The sequence below is a fragment of the Eleutherodactylus coqui genome, chromosome 4 (genome assembly GCF_035609145.1).
Source record: "Eleutherodactylus coqui strain aEleCoq1 chromosome 4, aEleCoq1.hap1, whole genome shotgun sequence".
Taxonomy (NCBI): domain Eukaryota; kingdom Metazoa; phylum Chordata; class Amphibia; order Anura; family Eleutherodactylidae; genus Eleutherodactylus; species Eleutherodactylus coqui.
Window position 1 is genome coordinate 8414884 of NC_089840.1, and position 15288 is coordinate 8430171.

General features: G+C 46.3%; 1 protein-coding gene across 2 annotated transcripts in view; it reads left to right on the forward strand.

Annotated features, from left to right (window-relative positions):
- The first annotated feature begins 9519 nt into the window (after nt 1-9519).
- BACH1 (BTB domain and CNC homolog 1) overlaps nt 9520-15288 on the forward strand; it is a 42228-nt gene continuing 36459 nt past the window's right edge. Inside the window, exons 1-2 of one of the 2 annotated variants that reach the window (XM_066599051.1) lie at nt 9535-9657; nt 11021-11137. The gene's annotated coding sequence lies outside the window, so the exon portion shown is untranslated. Of the gene's footprint in view, nt 9658-11020; nt 11138-15288 lie in introns of both variants that reach the window. The other variant, XM_066599049.1, reaches the window with a different exon arrangement.

The following is a 15288-nucleotide window of genomic DNA, read 5'->3' on the forward strand; positions in this document are numbered from 1 at the left end:
AACAAGACGCACTAAAAGATGGCGGAATGTCGTTTTTTTTTTCATTTGACTCCACTTCGAATTTTTTAAAAGTTTTTCAGTACATTATATGGTACTTTAAATAGCACCATTAAAAACTATAACTCGTCCCGCAAAAAACAAGCCCTCATACAGCGACGTCGATGGATAAATAAAGGAGTTACAGTTTTTTTTAAAAGGGGGAGGGGAAAAGAACGAAAATGGGAAAAAAAGGGCCGCGTCATTAAGGGGTTAAGTTAAACACATCATGGTCTGTGAAGGATAGTGACGTCATATATTCGGATGTATAGAACAGAAAATCCGAATTTTAAAGCTTTTTATGTCTTTGTGAAACAGAAATGATTAATTAAAATTTTTGTATGTAATGTGACATAGAGCCCCTGTGGCCCCCACTAGTAGCGGTGACCCAATCAGAGTATGTACCATTTATGACCACCCTCTGTTTTCTATCACTGACCAGTTAAGGCCCATTTAGACACAATGATTATCGCTCACAATTTGTTAAAATTGTAGCAAGTGAGCGATAATTCTTACGTGTAAACGCGCGCCCATCGTGTACTTTTCGTTAGTAATTCGTTCATCGTTGGCTTTCAGTTCGCTTAAAATCCATCGTTTGGCACTTCGTTTTTTGTTTGGTTTATTCAGTCATTTAACGATTTTTACCCCATTTTGTTACCTTCACTGATGCACACGCCTTTCAAACAATCGTAAATGTAAGCGCTACACAATGATAAAAGAACTACTGAAATTCCCGGACGCCTCGTACATTTTCCAACGATAATCGTTACGTTTAAATGGTTGTCCTTAAAAGCAAAACCATCGCTCACTTTCGATCGCTTAAACGGATTTTGAACGCTAATCGTTGCGTCTAAATGGACCTTTACGCACCCCCTCACACATTCTCACCAGACCAAGCATTCCCATTTTATATACCAACCTTTTATGCGGCTCAGTATCCAGTGACTCCCCGTTCCAGTCTAGGACTTACCTCCTCGTAGAAGCTGGTCAGGTTGGTGTGACAGGAGCGATCTCCCATAAACCCGTGCTGATACGGAGTTATACAGATATTTTCCTTGATGTCCTCCAGGATGGCGTCTCTTAGGAACCCTTCAAACATTTCACACACAATAGAAGTAAGATTTACCAGCCTGTGGATTCCAGGTTCACTTTTTGACCCTTTTTGAATATTGGCATCACATTGGCTAAGCACCAACCCAGTGGCACAGACCCCGTCATTATAGAGTCCTTAAATATAAGAAACAAGGGTCTGTGTATCACAAAACTTAATTCCCTTAAAATCTGGCTTATAGGGGATTCTCTCTTCCCTTAGCACATGCTTCCCATTCTCTAGGGATCTAATTGAGAAGGACCTTAGATTGATGAACACAAGTAGTGCAAACAGAAAGTTCCACCTGTATCTCATATTCAACCGTCGGAGTGCCAGAGCGATGGGTCTCAAATTTCTTCTCTTTACTAAAGTTGAAGGTGCAATGTCAGCGAATATCTGTATGGGTGAAGGAACCCCCAGGAGAGCAGATAAGATTTGGTCCCTCACCTCAGTGTAATGTAATTTGAGAATGATATCAGGTTTAGCAGGCTTGGTGAGGGCATGATGGATCCTATCCATGCAACATGATTCCTGGCCGATTTGAGGTAGGAGCGCAGAGATGGATTAATGGCAGCTTCTTTTAAGTTGTTTATAGACTCAGGCAGGCCTCGAATCCGTAGATTTGCCCTTCTGCTCCTATTCTTGAGGTACACACATTTCAGCTCCAGGGCTCTTGCAGAGTAGTCGTCCTATTTCGCTCGTTCCTGATCCAGCGCATAGACTATCTTGTCCATTTTGTGTTCAAGGTCAGTCGTACATTGGCCCAAGTCAGAGATTTCTTTAGAGATTTCACAAACTGCTGTTTGTAGTCAGTCTTGGAATACGATAGAAGGCTGTGTTTTCTGAGGTACAAAGTTCAGTGTTCTGAGAAGGTGTCATAAGTTGGTTAGGTTGCCAGTTAGTAGAGTGATCTCCTGGGTCATTAGAGTCAGAAGCCCATGGTGAGGGGGCCAGTTGAGTGGAAGCAGTGGATTGAGAGCCTGAGAAAGGATTTGGCAGGGCACTCTGGATGGATGGTTGTTGTACCTTGTTTTGTATAGCGCTTTTTCTGGTCATCTTAGGTATTTAACCCTAGGGAAGTCTTTTCGTGTATCGCCTTACTGGGTTTCCACTTGGATGTCTAGGATGGGGTCAGAGCACAGTTCAATGGAGGATGGCAATCATCCCAATAACTATGTATGAGCTCCACCAACAGGGGGGCTTGGTAGGTCCGCGGCCTTGTATCCAGTCTCTATTCAAGTAAGAATTTTATACACGTAATGTTGTTGAATTTTAATTTGCTTGGTAGGTAGAGGAAAAGCAGAAATAGGGGGGAGAAAGTTTCGAGGCCGCCTCCAGCTAGAAATTGAGGAAGATGAAAATGCTAATAATGATACAATAAAGTCGCTCCGTTGCAATAATGTAATTGCCAGGCCTTTCAAATTGTATATGATAAAAGATGAGGCTGAAGGAGTGTGTGTATGTGGTGGTGGTGGTGTGTGTGGGGGGGGGGGGGCGGGAGTTGCTGAAATGTATTCTTGGGGGGGAGTGGGGAAACAAGGAGGAGAGAGGAGGCAAAAACGTGCAGTACATACACTCAGCCAGTGCTGGAGAGCAAAAGAAGGGGAGCTGCAGGTCAAATGCAGGTGCTCCTGAAGGTAAGGGGTGAGTGGGCACATACCCCTCCACCAGCAGTCCTTCTCCACCACTATTCCTCCACAGGAGTGGATTTATGCCCCAGTCATTAGGTCCCATCATCACAGCGTAGGGGAGGGGGTCTGCAGTCCCCTTAGTGTTCCACATCTCAAAAGGTATCTCCTTGGAGCGGCAAGACCCCGACATGTGGGGGCAACTTCATCCGCAACCCCTCTAGGTGCTCTCCGCCAGAAGTCTGCGCAGACTGAGCAGGTGCTAGCACCTGCGTAGCAAACAGCGACCGGGAAGCGACTGTGGCCTCCAAGCGGGGGTCCAGCCCCAGTGATCTTCAGAGTGTCAGGTGAAGTCCTGATACAATGGAGGTGGGAGTGCACCCCTTTTTCATCAGGAGGGTCTGGGTACAGGCAGGCAGTCCGATCCAGGATCCAATATGTTTTGCATGGCTAGCGGTGCTCAGTGTGAGTCCCGAGGTTGCAGGCTGCGGTTAGGCCTCAGGTCCTGCGCTGGTCCAGAAGCACTGCAGGGGCTCCAGGAATGGACGGGTAAGACGTGTAACAGTCCAGGGGCTGCGGGGATCACCTAGTGAGCCGCAATGGGGGAATCCACAGCTGGATTGGCCTGGATGTGTAAAATATCCTCAGAGCTACAGAGATTAATCCTCACTGCTCGGTCGCCAGCCTCACCCCCCAGACCAGCTAGTGGGACTAAGTCAGGGGGCTCGAAGATGATGTCAGCGGCCCGCTGAGAGATTAATCTGCATAGAATTTTATACGTATTTAGAAGAAAAAAAAACATCATCCAGGGCAGATATTTAAGGCTTATCCATACGGGCGCATGCGTATTTTAGTCCATGAGATACACGGCATTCTTACTGTGTGTATATACGCGCAATCGGTGCAAATGTGTCTTTTTTGCACATGTATTCACAGTTTTTCCACATGCGCAAGAAAAAAAAAAACACGCAAGAAGGCGCAATTGATTTCACAAATTTTTTAACCATTGTTTCCTACCAACATGCATAAAAACGCAGTGAATACGCATGAAGCCGTGCATTTCCTGCGGTTTTCTGCAATCCTGTAGACTTTAAAGGAAAATGTTGGTTTGTGATTACAGACAAAAATAGAAGTGAAAGTCGCATGAAGAATACGGAATATATCGGTACAGATCAGTGGGGTTTATTAGCCGCGTGTAATATAGAACGTAAACGTGTGAATGAGCCCCTACTATAAGGGGTTAATAATCGAGCCTGACAACAGTAACTCCTCTCCGTCAATCATCCAACTTTTGTCTTTCTTGAACCGAAAAAGTGGAAGTGAAATCACATGGCAGGAACTTTTACGGCTCGGCGTTGATATTGCTAATAGCCCGCCGCTCCGTAGCGTGAAAACTCATGGGGGAAGTGATACAAAGAAAGGGGAAATTAAAGGAAATCTCTACGGCAGCGCCAGACACAACACAAATAATACCGATGTGACAAAAGTGAAGTAAATCGCACGCGGAGCAGAAAGGAGAGTTCTAGAGAAAATCCCGGGGATCAACGCGTTTCCCAAGCAAATCCGATATCTCGTCTGTAAGTAGCGCTGAGAATGCAAAGACTCATCAGACGCAGAACACAATGAGGCAGAAATATCATAAGTACTGCAGGGCAAACATGGCGGTGCTGCCCCTAGCAGCCAATCAGATTGCTGACTGCATTCTCCAATGGGATGCAAGAGGAAGCTGATAGGTTGCCATAGGCAACCCCACCGCTGTACGCAAATTGTTATCAAGCACATCCTGTTCCCATTTACAGTAATGCGCGTATTTTCGGTTTGCATGTTGTCCGTGTGCTCCATGGACATCACCTGGACCCATCATAGCCTACGAGGATATACGCAAATGATTGGTCTGTCTGAAAAACAATGAATGGCTGTAATAGGTTCGTCAAGCGCTGCATTGATTGGCTGAACCATGGCGCCCGAAAAGTGCCGCAGGGCGGACAGCGCCTGTTAGGTAATGTATTGTTTTCTGCTTTTAATGTAGCTATGGCTCATTTTCAGGGTAGGGCTTATATTTCAAGCCCCCCCCTGAAAATCCCAGCAAAAGAGAGCTAAAATATCGCACAAATTTGTAGCACCAAAAAAATCGCGATCTCGCAGCGAGAAGACACAGAACACAACTGTGATATTGCAGTGATTTTCTCGCTGTTGCCCATGTGAAAGTGGCCTAAACCCGCATGTGAGGGTCATTCGCACCTTGTTTAGGCTTTCAGGCACAATTCCATTTCTCGGTTCTCACAAGTGCGCAATATGCAGAGAACAGAACCCATCGGTCTCAATCGGTTTGTTAACATTCACGCGTATTTTTCCTGTGCATTTCAGTTACACAAAATAGAAAAAACACTGCAGCGCGCTCGACTTTCCTGCGCTTGTGCGCGTGTCATTTTAATTCAGGGGGGGGGTGCACGAATGCGCAATGCACAAGGAGATGCGTGATATGCTGCGCAATTCTGCTGGAAGAACAACACATCTGGAACTAATTAGGCTCATTAGCCATTTAAATTGGGGCGGGTTTGTTTTCCACGTGTATATACACATGCCTTGCGGGGGCAAAAAGTACAGTAAAATGCGCCAATACGTGTGCTAATTAGCTTTCTCCCGTGCACAAATGTGCAATAATCACAGAGGCGAGAGAAAAATCTACGACAAAACTGAAAAAGAAAAAGAAAGCCTCATCTGATAAACTGCAGGGCGGCTCAATCACCATGAACCCTCTCTAATCCATTGTCTGACCTCTGAAGACATTATGATTTAAGTCTGTACAGCTCCGATGTTGGAAGACGTCCGTCGGGGTTCTCTTACTGTATATTGCCAGCCTCTCTGCTGTCGGAGCCTATCCAGTGTGTCACCACATGCAGTACTGGCTTTAGCCAGCAGACAGCGCCATTTTATAACGGCAGAAAAAGAGTAAGCCCCCTAGGAAAACCAGGATACAAATTGGATTGGAAAGGGTTAATGCAGAGGGCCAAAGTGCAGCATGAGCTAAATGTTCAGTGCCAACCAGTATACAGCCCAGATCGGGAAGGGGTGACTGTAACATAGTCCGCACAGGTGAGCTGATACCAAGGATGCCAGCCATGGATAAGTGCGCCACACCATACAGGAGTACGACCCCTCCTGGCAGAGCAGTGGATCGCCCTGTATCACCAGTGTGCCACTCTGGCAGGACACCCCGGGCTCGCTCGGCATCTAGAGCAAACCGCATAAGAAATAAAACACGGCTGAAATGTGAAGGGCGTCAGAGGCTTTAACAGAATGAATAGGTAACAGTGAAAGTGATTACAGTGCAGTTACCTCCAGTGTCCACAGGGGGCCTCATAAGTGATCTCTTTTGTTCTCTACAGATTAATAGTGTCCTGTTTTGTTACGCCCAACACAGTAATGATTCTCTTTTGTGAGTCCAGAGTAATAATACCCTCTTTGTGTCCCTGAAAAGTATTAATACCTCAGTATCCTGTGCCCTACAAAGCAATAGCGGCCCTTCTCTGTGCCCCACAAACAATAGCGGCCCCTCTCTGTGCCCCACGAAACAATAGCAGACCCTCTCTGTGCCCCACGAAACAATAGCGGCCCCTCTCTGTGCTTTCACATTTTAATAGCATCTGTTCTATGCCCCCACATTCTACTAGCAAGTCCTCTTTTCTCCCATATCTTAATAGCAGCCGCTCTGAGAACCCGCATTTTAATACCGCCCCCTCTGTGCGCCCGCATTTTAATAGCGCCCCCTCTGTGCGCCTGCATTTTAATAGCGCCCCCTCTGTGCGCCTGCATTTTAATAGCGCCCCCTCTGTGCGCCCGCATTTTAATAGCACCCCCTCTGTGCGCCCGCATTTTAATAGCGCCCCCTCTGTGCGCCCGAGTTTTAATAGTGGCCCCTAATCCCCAAAATTCAAAGCAGCCCACTGACAAATCAACTTCCTTGACATGTCTTTAGACATCTATTAGGGGAACCGCGATTCGCACGGCTGCCGGAATTCTTTGTAGCCGTCTCTCTAACTGTAGTCTCTGCAGCTTTGTTCTCTCAGCAATGTCGGATGTGGCGCATTATGGAGTTGTGTCTCTCAAACATTGGCTGCTTCCTTTCTTGAGCCGCTGTCCCTCTCTAATGGGCGCAGACTCTCCAGCACACGGCTCACACGGCTCCTTAACCTGACTCCTCACGCCTTTGGCAGTTCTCTCGGTAATGCAGTATCTCTTAAGGCTCAGTACTACAGGAATTGCTCTCCAGCTTGCAGCTCTCTATGATCTCAAGTCCTCCAGCTCTCCCACCTGACTTCTGCAGCCAATGGGAAGTCATATACAACACTCCATAGAGAAATACACAAACTGCAGTAATGTATGATGGCCAGTAGATGTCATCCTTATATCATCCAGAGTACCTAACAGAGTTTATTACAGCACAAACTCCACCCTGGGCTCCCTCCTTACATGCCCGCCAATCAGCTATTCACCATTAATGTCCAGAGCTACTGTGTGCTGAAAACACTCTGCTCTGTACACTGTGCAGAGGTCCACGATGGTACTGCAGGAACAGTTCCTATAGCCGTTAGGGGTGTGTCTACTGACAAACCTGTTGACTGTTTCCAGCAGAATTGAGAATGCAGCTCTGGAGTATAATAAAGACTGTAGGAAGATCAATATTGAGATTTAGGATCTAGTATTGGGTCTTGTTGAATGACACATTGCCTAAATGCTCCATATTTGCCTGGAAATGATGACATTAGTAAAGCACCACCAATATCAGTAAATCGGTTTGATTGATCTGCACAATTCCAATCCCCTATTACACTTGAGATCAGGATGCCGCTGACTTTTTAGCTTTTGTAAGATGTTAGGATCACGTTATTAGAAGTCCGATAGTCCAGAGAATTGTCTCCACCTCCACATGGTACCGCAGCTGCAGTGTCCACTAGAGGGCGTCATGTGTCACAGGCATCCAGGAAAATGTCCAAATGATAAATCTCCGGATTCGTTATTGAGCCATCTAAGATTAAAAGACGGAGGAATTGACTAGAATATGAGCACGGCGTTATTTACAGATTATTCCATTTTATGAGTGAAAGCCAAGAGCTCCCGAGGGACACGTTATGAGAAAAAGTGCCGCATAATGAGGTGCGATCCTTATATTATGGGATTAACGGAACCTTAATGCCCAAAACAGCCGAGCAGATCGACTTCAGGGCGATTATTTCAGGTCATCGTCTGCAGTGTCATTACCGCTCGTTCAATCAGAGAAGCAATTAACCTTTTCCTTTCAGTAGAGCTTAAATACATCACTGGTCCCTGATGTGCGGATGTATATGGGATGCGACCCGGAGGCACCCCAGGTCGGAGGGGGTTACAGATGGCAAAATTACTAGAACCAGGTATACAATATGCACACGGGAATTAAATCTGGGATTCATAAGGATGAGCTGTCAATAGGTTAGATGACACCTTCTGCAGATTCTTTTTTTTTTGGTCCCCCCACCATCGAAGAATAAAGCTCTCTCTCTCTCTATAGATATATATATATATGTTGCACTCATGTGTAGTCTGCCTGTAGAAAGCAGCAAGATAACAGCATGCCCAGACCACAACAGCTCAGTACATAAATATGGTACCTGAACCAAGCTTGTTACCTAAATACAACCCCAGAAGCAAACTCATAACATAAATATAACCCCAGAACTAAGCTCAGTGCACAAATACAGCACAAATCAACCTGAGTACTTAGATACGGTACCAGAACCAAACTCATAATTTAAATGCAGTAGCAAAACTAAGCAATTATGAGTCAGAAGGAGGATGATTCAGGTAGCGGCACGGAGGAAGAAGATCATCTGGTCAGGTGAATCCAGGGGATGACGATCACCCCCAGCCTACATCCGCCTGGTGTACCCCGCTTACAAGCTGGACACCAGTACCCCATGTGACTGCAGGGGTCACACGTAGATGGGCCCGACCATGCCTGCACCCCCATCAACTTGCTGGAAGGAGGGTATATGGCAGTCATATGAAGTAAATAGGAGTTTCAGGCAAATATCAAAGCCACAACTGTATGTATGGAGCTCAAGTGAGCGCCACATCCCCTCCGTGGTTTGCCCACACAGCACTGTGCATATCTTGCTAACATTAAAATTCCCCAAATTGGAACATTTGAACCCTATTGCCCTGTAATGCCATCAAACGAGCGCCTGTGGGGCCAATCTGCATACACCCAACCCCTTTGCAGCCTGGTTCACAGGATTATCTTATCCCTTGTGGAGAGCCTCAGGGAAGTGTCAGGAAACATAAAGGCCATAAGGTGCTCCTCTGGGAAATCTGGTATGCAAATGAGAGGAAACCGCAACATTTGTAACACCTGGGCAGATAAGGATGTGGCACCAAGGGTATTGCAGTGTAATTCTTGTACCTGCATCATTTATACTGAAACAAACTTGGGCCACCACAGAAGCCGTTCTGAAGCTGTCTGGATTATTGGTTGCCAGATTAGAGGAAGATCTCTGTAATTAATGCTGTATCGCTCTGTGCTGTTAATGGATATGCTTCGGTTCGTATAGGAACACTATGGAGGAACAGAGGAGCTCAGAGAGTTTCTAGAGAAGAGGATTTGGGTGAATTCCTAGTATGATGCATCACTCAGAGGCGTTTTCTCTCATCAGCTGACTTCCACACGGCTGGGCTGCAGCAGATTAGCTGGCACGGCTCTCACTTAGAACTTTTTCTTTGCACTTATCTTTCCTTCAATATTTCATCAGAACTTTCTTTTCCCCTCCTCTCGATATATGTGAGCGTTTTCAGAAGAGATAAGTCATACGACGCGCTGCACCTCATCTGCTGCAAGGAGAAGCTACGGAAGACAGAACAGTTCCAGAGGTAAGCGGTGATGATACTACCGCAGGTAGGGAGATATCTGAAGGATCAAAAGATGCTGCCGCCACTGTTGACCTATAGGGGGCGCATGATATCACATGTATACCTGCAAGCATTCACCGAACTCCGTATCACAGGCACCATAGGTTAACATTAGCGGGAATAATATGTAGTATTGGACTGTAAACTACGGTGATCATAAAGTGTGATAATCTTGGTGTGCTAAGTCGTCATCGGGGTCAGACCTAATAGGGGCTGTCTGAATTACTTTATATACACTCTTTAGCAAAAAACAATTCAGAAGAAGTTGTCATTTTTCTTTACTGTATAACCCGTCCTGCGGTTCCATCTCAGCAGATCTGTAAATGATGAGAGTTGTGGTGATTAGATGGACGGTCTTGTCACCGGAGGCCCTAAAAGTGGTTCCCCCCTTGGCCTATAAGAGGCTCTCAGAGGCTCCTTGTGTGTAGTGGCCTCTTCTTCCACTTGTAGAGCTTGTTGGCCACTAGACGCCTCTATGACGCAGAGAAGAGATTTCACCTCGTTACCAGAGGGGGGCGCATTATTGGGATCTGAGAAGCTGGATGGTCATATCGATTAATTGTCCCCCACCGGGCCATTCTGACCAGACTTAGGGGCTGTTGGGACCAGTGGATAGGGGCACACAAGGTGACAGACTCAGGACCCCCTACAGACCACCAGTAGAGAGTACCGTCTGACCAGACTGTTAGGAAGTATTGGGACCAGTGGATGGGGGCACACAAGGTGACCGGCCTCAGGAAGCCCCCTACAGACCACCAGTAGAGAGGAGCATCTGACCAGACTGCTAGAAGGTGTTGGGACCTGTGGATGAGGGCACACAAGGCGACAGGACTCAGGACCCCCTACAGACCACCAGTAGAGAAGAGTGTCTGACCAGACTGTTAGGAGGTGTTGGGACCAGTGGATGGGGGCACACAAGGTAACCGGGCTCAGGACACCCCCGACAGACCACCAGTAGAGGAGAGCATCTGACCAGACTGTTAGGAGGTGTTGGGACCAGTGGATGGGGGCACACAAGGTAACCGGGCTTAGGACGCCCCCTACAGACCACCAGTAGAGGAGAGCATCTGACCAGACTGTTAGGAGGTATTGGGACCAGTGGATGGGGGCACACAAGGTGGTCAGGCTCAGGCCCCCCCGACAGACAACCAGTGGAGAGAACTGTCTGATGGTCCGACAAGCACCAGCAGCTCCAACTGTTTCATTGTCCACGATCCAGAGGCAGGAGGTACCATCGTTAGCCCCCTGTGGCTAAAGGACATTTGGTCTCACGGTGCCCGTTATATTTACTGACTTTGACCCCCACCGTCGCCTCCATTTGAAGTGATGTTGTGAACGATGAAACTGGACGCTACGGAGTGGAACTGGGTTGTCTTCAGCGACGAATCCAGGTTTAGTTTGAGCGGTGATGACGGACGTGTTCGTGTCTGGAGACCTCGGGGTGAGCACCCCAATCCTGCTTTTGCTGTGGAGCGGCACAATGTACTGAAAAACTTTAAAAAAATTCTAAGTGGAGTAAAATGTAAAAAAACTCGACATTTCGCTATGTTTTGGTGCGTCTTGTTTCTATAGCGCACAAACTGCAACAAAAAGGACCTGATAACTTTATTCTATGGGTCAGTACAATTACTACAATACCAAACTTAGGGCTTTTACCCACGAGCGTTTTCTGTAATGTTGCGATATCGCTGCGGTTTTTTCAACGGGACTTTCTCATTTTAAAATCACATCGCACAAACTTGCAATTTTAACATTAGAAAGTCCCATTAAAAAAAACGCAGTAATATCGCAGCGTTACAAAAAGACGCTCGTTGTGCTACTTTTATTTTTTTTCAAAGACATTTAATTTTTTACATTTTCTGCCGGCATCTTCTGCGCAATAACTTTTTTCAGATTTTTTGTGGGATGTCCTGTAGTTTGCGTTGGTACCACTTATTGCATTTTTTCTGGGAGACAGGATGACCAAAAAAGTGCATTTCTGGCCTTCTTTATTTATTTTTTAGGACAATGTTCACCGTGCGGGGTAAATAATGCATTAGTTTGATAGATCAGACATCTAAGGCTGCAGCGATACCAAATATGTATTTTTGTTTCATTATTGAGATTATTTTTAATATAAATAAAGGGGGTCTTTTTTAACTTTAATTACTTTTTTAATATTTGGTAAAAAACTTTATTGTTCTGATTTTTACTTTTTTTTTTAGCCCCCCTGGGGGACCACAAGTAGTGATGCTTTATCCATAGCATTACATCATACTGAGATCGGTAGGCAGTCTATCAAGCCACCCCACGGGCATGGCTTAATAGGCAGTCTGCTAAGACAGCCTTTCAGAAGGCCCCCGGCTGCCATGACACCTGCAGGGCTCCCTGCAGAATTGACAGCGGCATTTAAAGTGCTAATAGCGAAGATAAGCCGCACTACTGATTGCAACTATTGCTGGCGGTTGTCAGCTGTAAGAAACAGCTGACGCCCGCACTGTATGAAGAGAGGTTGCCCCGCGATCTCTCTTCATACATACCCCAACTCACAGGATGTGACTGTACGCCCCATAGTGGGAAGGGGCTAAGAGCTGCTCTTTCTAATGGCACAAAGTGGAATAAAATTGTAAGTGTCCTTTTTGAGTTACAGCTCATAAAAAATGATAAAATTTGCAAAAATGATTTTTTTTAAACCAATTTCAGTTGGGGATAAAATAGTAAGTATACAAGCAAAATAGTAAGTATACAAGCAAACTTGGAATATTTTTCGAAAAGACCTGTGAGGGAAGAGCGACTTTTATGCAAATGGTTCTAGTGCCTCAACCAAGATATACAGCAAGCCGAAACTGTAGAACTTCATACAGGTGGGGATGGACATTCTGTAAAAATGTCAGCAAACTTGGAGGTGTTCGAGCCGGGACCATCAGGCCACTTGACATGGAATGACCCAAGTGTCTTGCTTACAGCCAGTAAACCTGACAAGAGGATACATGTGCAGGCATGCTCCAACCCAGCGGCCTACGGAGAAGAGATGGGAGGCCATAGCAAAAACATAAATGGTGTTTTTCTATATATCCGTGTGTCATCCATTTTTCATGCAGGCAAAAAACCCCACAAGAACGCCCAAGTGATGACAGTTTTGTCATAACCTGCAGAAAACAGGGTGCGCAAAAAGACGCAGTGAGCATGGATGCTGGAAAAGGCCTCCTTTGGGCCGAAAACGTAGATTGCCTTCTTTTAAGACCATGAAGCAATAAAGGTTACTTTTTACTTTTAACCTCCCTGCTTCTGCTGCCGCTGCTTTATATTCTTCCTGGACTGTATATGGAGCCTTGAGGGTCAGCCACCCATCCAGCGGCGTCCCTTACCCTCACCTCACCCTGAGTGCTGCCGGGTTCGGGCTTCTGGATTTTTAATGCACGAGTGTCATCCATTTTTCACGCACAAAAAAAGTAAGCGGTCCGATTGAATATTTTAAAACCTCCATTAGAGCCATCGGGTGCCTGAAGATAAATGCAGCGCACACCTACGTCATGCAAGTGCATTCTGGTTTTTTTTATCACGCATCTATTGACTTTTTGGCCATATTTACACCGGCGGGTGCGATATCAGACCGATATCACGTGTGCAAACATTCCATCTTTCTATGTGAGTGGGATGCGTTTTGTGAGAACACATTGCATCTCTGCACGTAGAGTTGGGGGGCTGCTCCAGTATTCTGTACAGCCGGTGACTGGGAGCGCCGCTCCGCAGGAACAGCTCTTAAAGGGAATGTGTCAACAGAAAAATGATATAGATAACACAAGATCCATAACTTATAATAGGTGATGCCACAGCTTACCCCCTCCCCTTCTCTGCAGAGGTCACAGCGGGGAGGGAATTTTTATGTGATGTGGTAAGTGGGGTGCAACATTGGGGGCACTAAGGAGGCATCTGTGTGAGGGCACTAAGGAGGCATCTGTGTGAGGGCACTAAGGAGGCATCTGTGTGAGGGCACTAAGGAGGCATCTGTGTGGGGGCACTAAGGAGGCATCTGTGTGGGGGCACTAAGGAGGCATCTGTGTGGGGGCATCACTAGGAGCACTTTTTCTTTGTGAGGGCAGGAAGTAGGAATTTTTACTCTGTGGGAGCATGACTGGGGGCTCGAAGGGATAATCTTTAATTCCGGAAGAATCACTACTGTGAGGGGGCATTCAAGGGTGTAACTATAGTGGATGCATAGCGTTAGCGTACAGTCGTACCCGGGCCCTAGAGCCTTAGGAGGGGCAATAAGGGTATAACTATAGTGGATGCATAGCGTTAGCGTACAGTCGCACCCGGGCCCTAGAGCCTTAGGAGGGGCAATAAGGGTATAAGTATAGTGGATGCATAGCGTACAGTCGCACCCGGGCCCTAGAGCCTTAGGAGGGGCAATAAGGGTATAAGTATAGTGGATGCATAGCGTACAGTCGCACCCGGGCCCTAGAGCCTTAGGAGGGGCAATAAGGTCTCTCTTTCGCATACAAGTGAACAAGTAATATATGTGTGGGGCACAAAGAGGATGATTACAGTGTGGGGCACTAAGGAGGCACTACCAAAGTGTGTTAGAAGAAGGATGGCACTACGATGGTGCATTCACATGGGCAATGTTCACTGCGGGTGTGTTGTGATTTGCAAGAAAATTGCATTGCATGGCTGTTTTCCATTTGTGTGAAAATGGCGTGTATTTTCGTGCTAATAAAATACGATTTTTTTTTCTCCCATTGGAAACAATGGCGGAGATTTCTGCAGACTCACAGAAAAATAGAACATGCCGGTATCCTTATATCCATAGAAAGATGTAAATACGACCATGGAAAACAATGGGGTCTATTTCAGTGTGGGTTTTGTACGTTTCGTAACGCACAAACACGTGTAAAAGACTCGCTTGTGTGAACGCACAGTTAGGCCTCCTACATACGACCGTAACTACAGAGATATTTAGCCACATAACAAAATCGCTAAAAAATCGCGACCATCCGAACCATTGGATTTCACTTTATTCATTCGAATGAACAATTTTTGGGCACATAAAAATTGCGCCAGGTAAAATAGCGCATACATGACCGTTTTTGGTCGCTGATTTTATACGCTGTGTGAAAAGGTAAGTCTTGCCATATCTTTTGCCGAGGTATGCAGGAAACTCCCATAGACTTCTATGGAAACTGGAAAAAAGTGAGGGGGAGGAAGTTACCGGGGGCGTACCGCGCTGGGAAAAAAAGGCGGGGGGCTCTATTCAAGCATTAGCAGTTCATCCCAGGATTTCTGTCGCTGCAGTGTATTTTTTTGCCGATACGCCTCAGCTGCAGAAAATACGGCAGAAAATACGCGGCTAAAGATCGGGACTTGATCGCGGCTATTCTTTATTAGTGGGATTTTATGGCGTGTACGGGCAACCGAAAAACGCATAAAGTTGTGTGAAAGAGCCCTTACAGTGCTGTGGGACAAAGACGACTGGGCGGGATCAGAGGAGGTTTAGCTTTAACACAATTTGCGGTCGCACTTAATGACCGCTGCACTGATTGTCCCTGTTTTCACTCTTTACAAGTTGGGGGGAGGGGTGATTTTCCGTATGGTATCTTGCATATTTGGGTG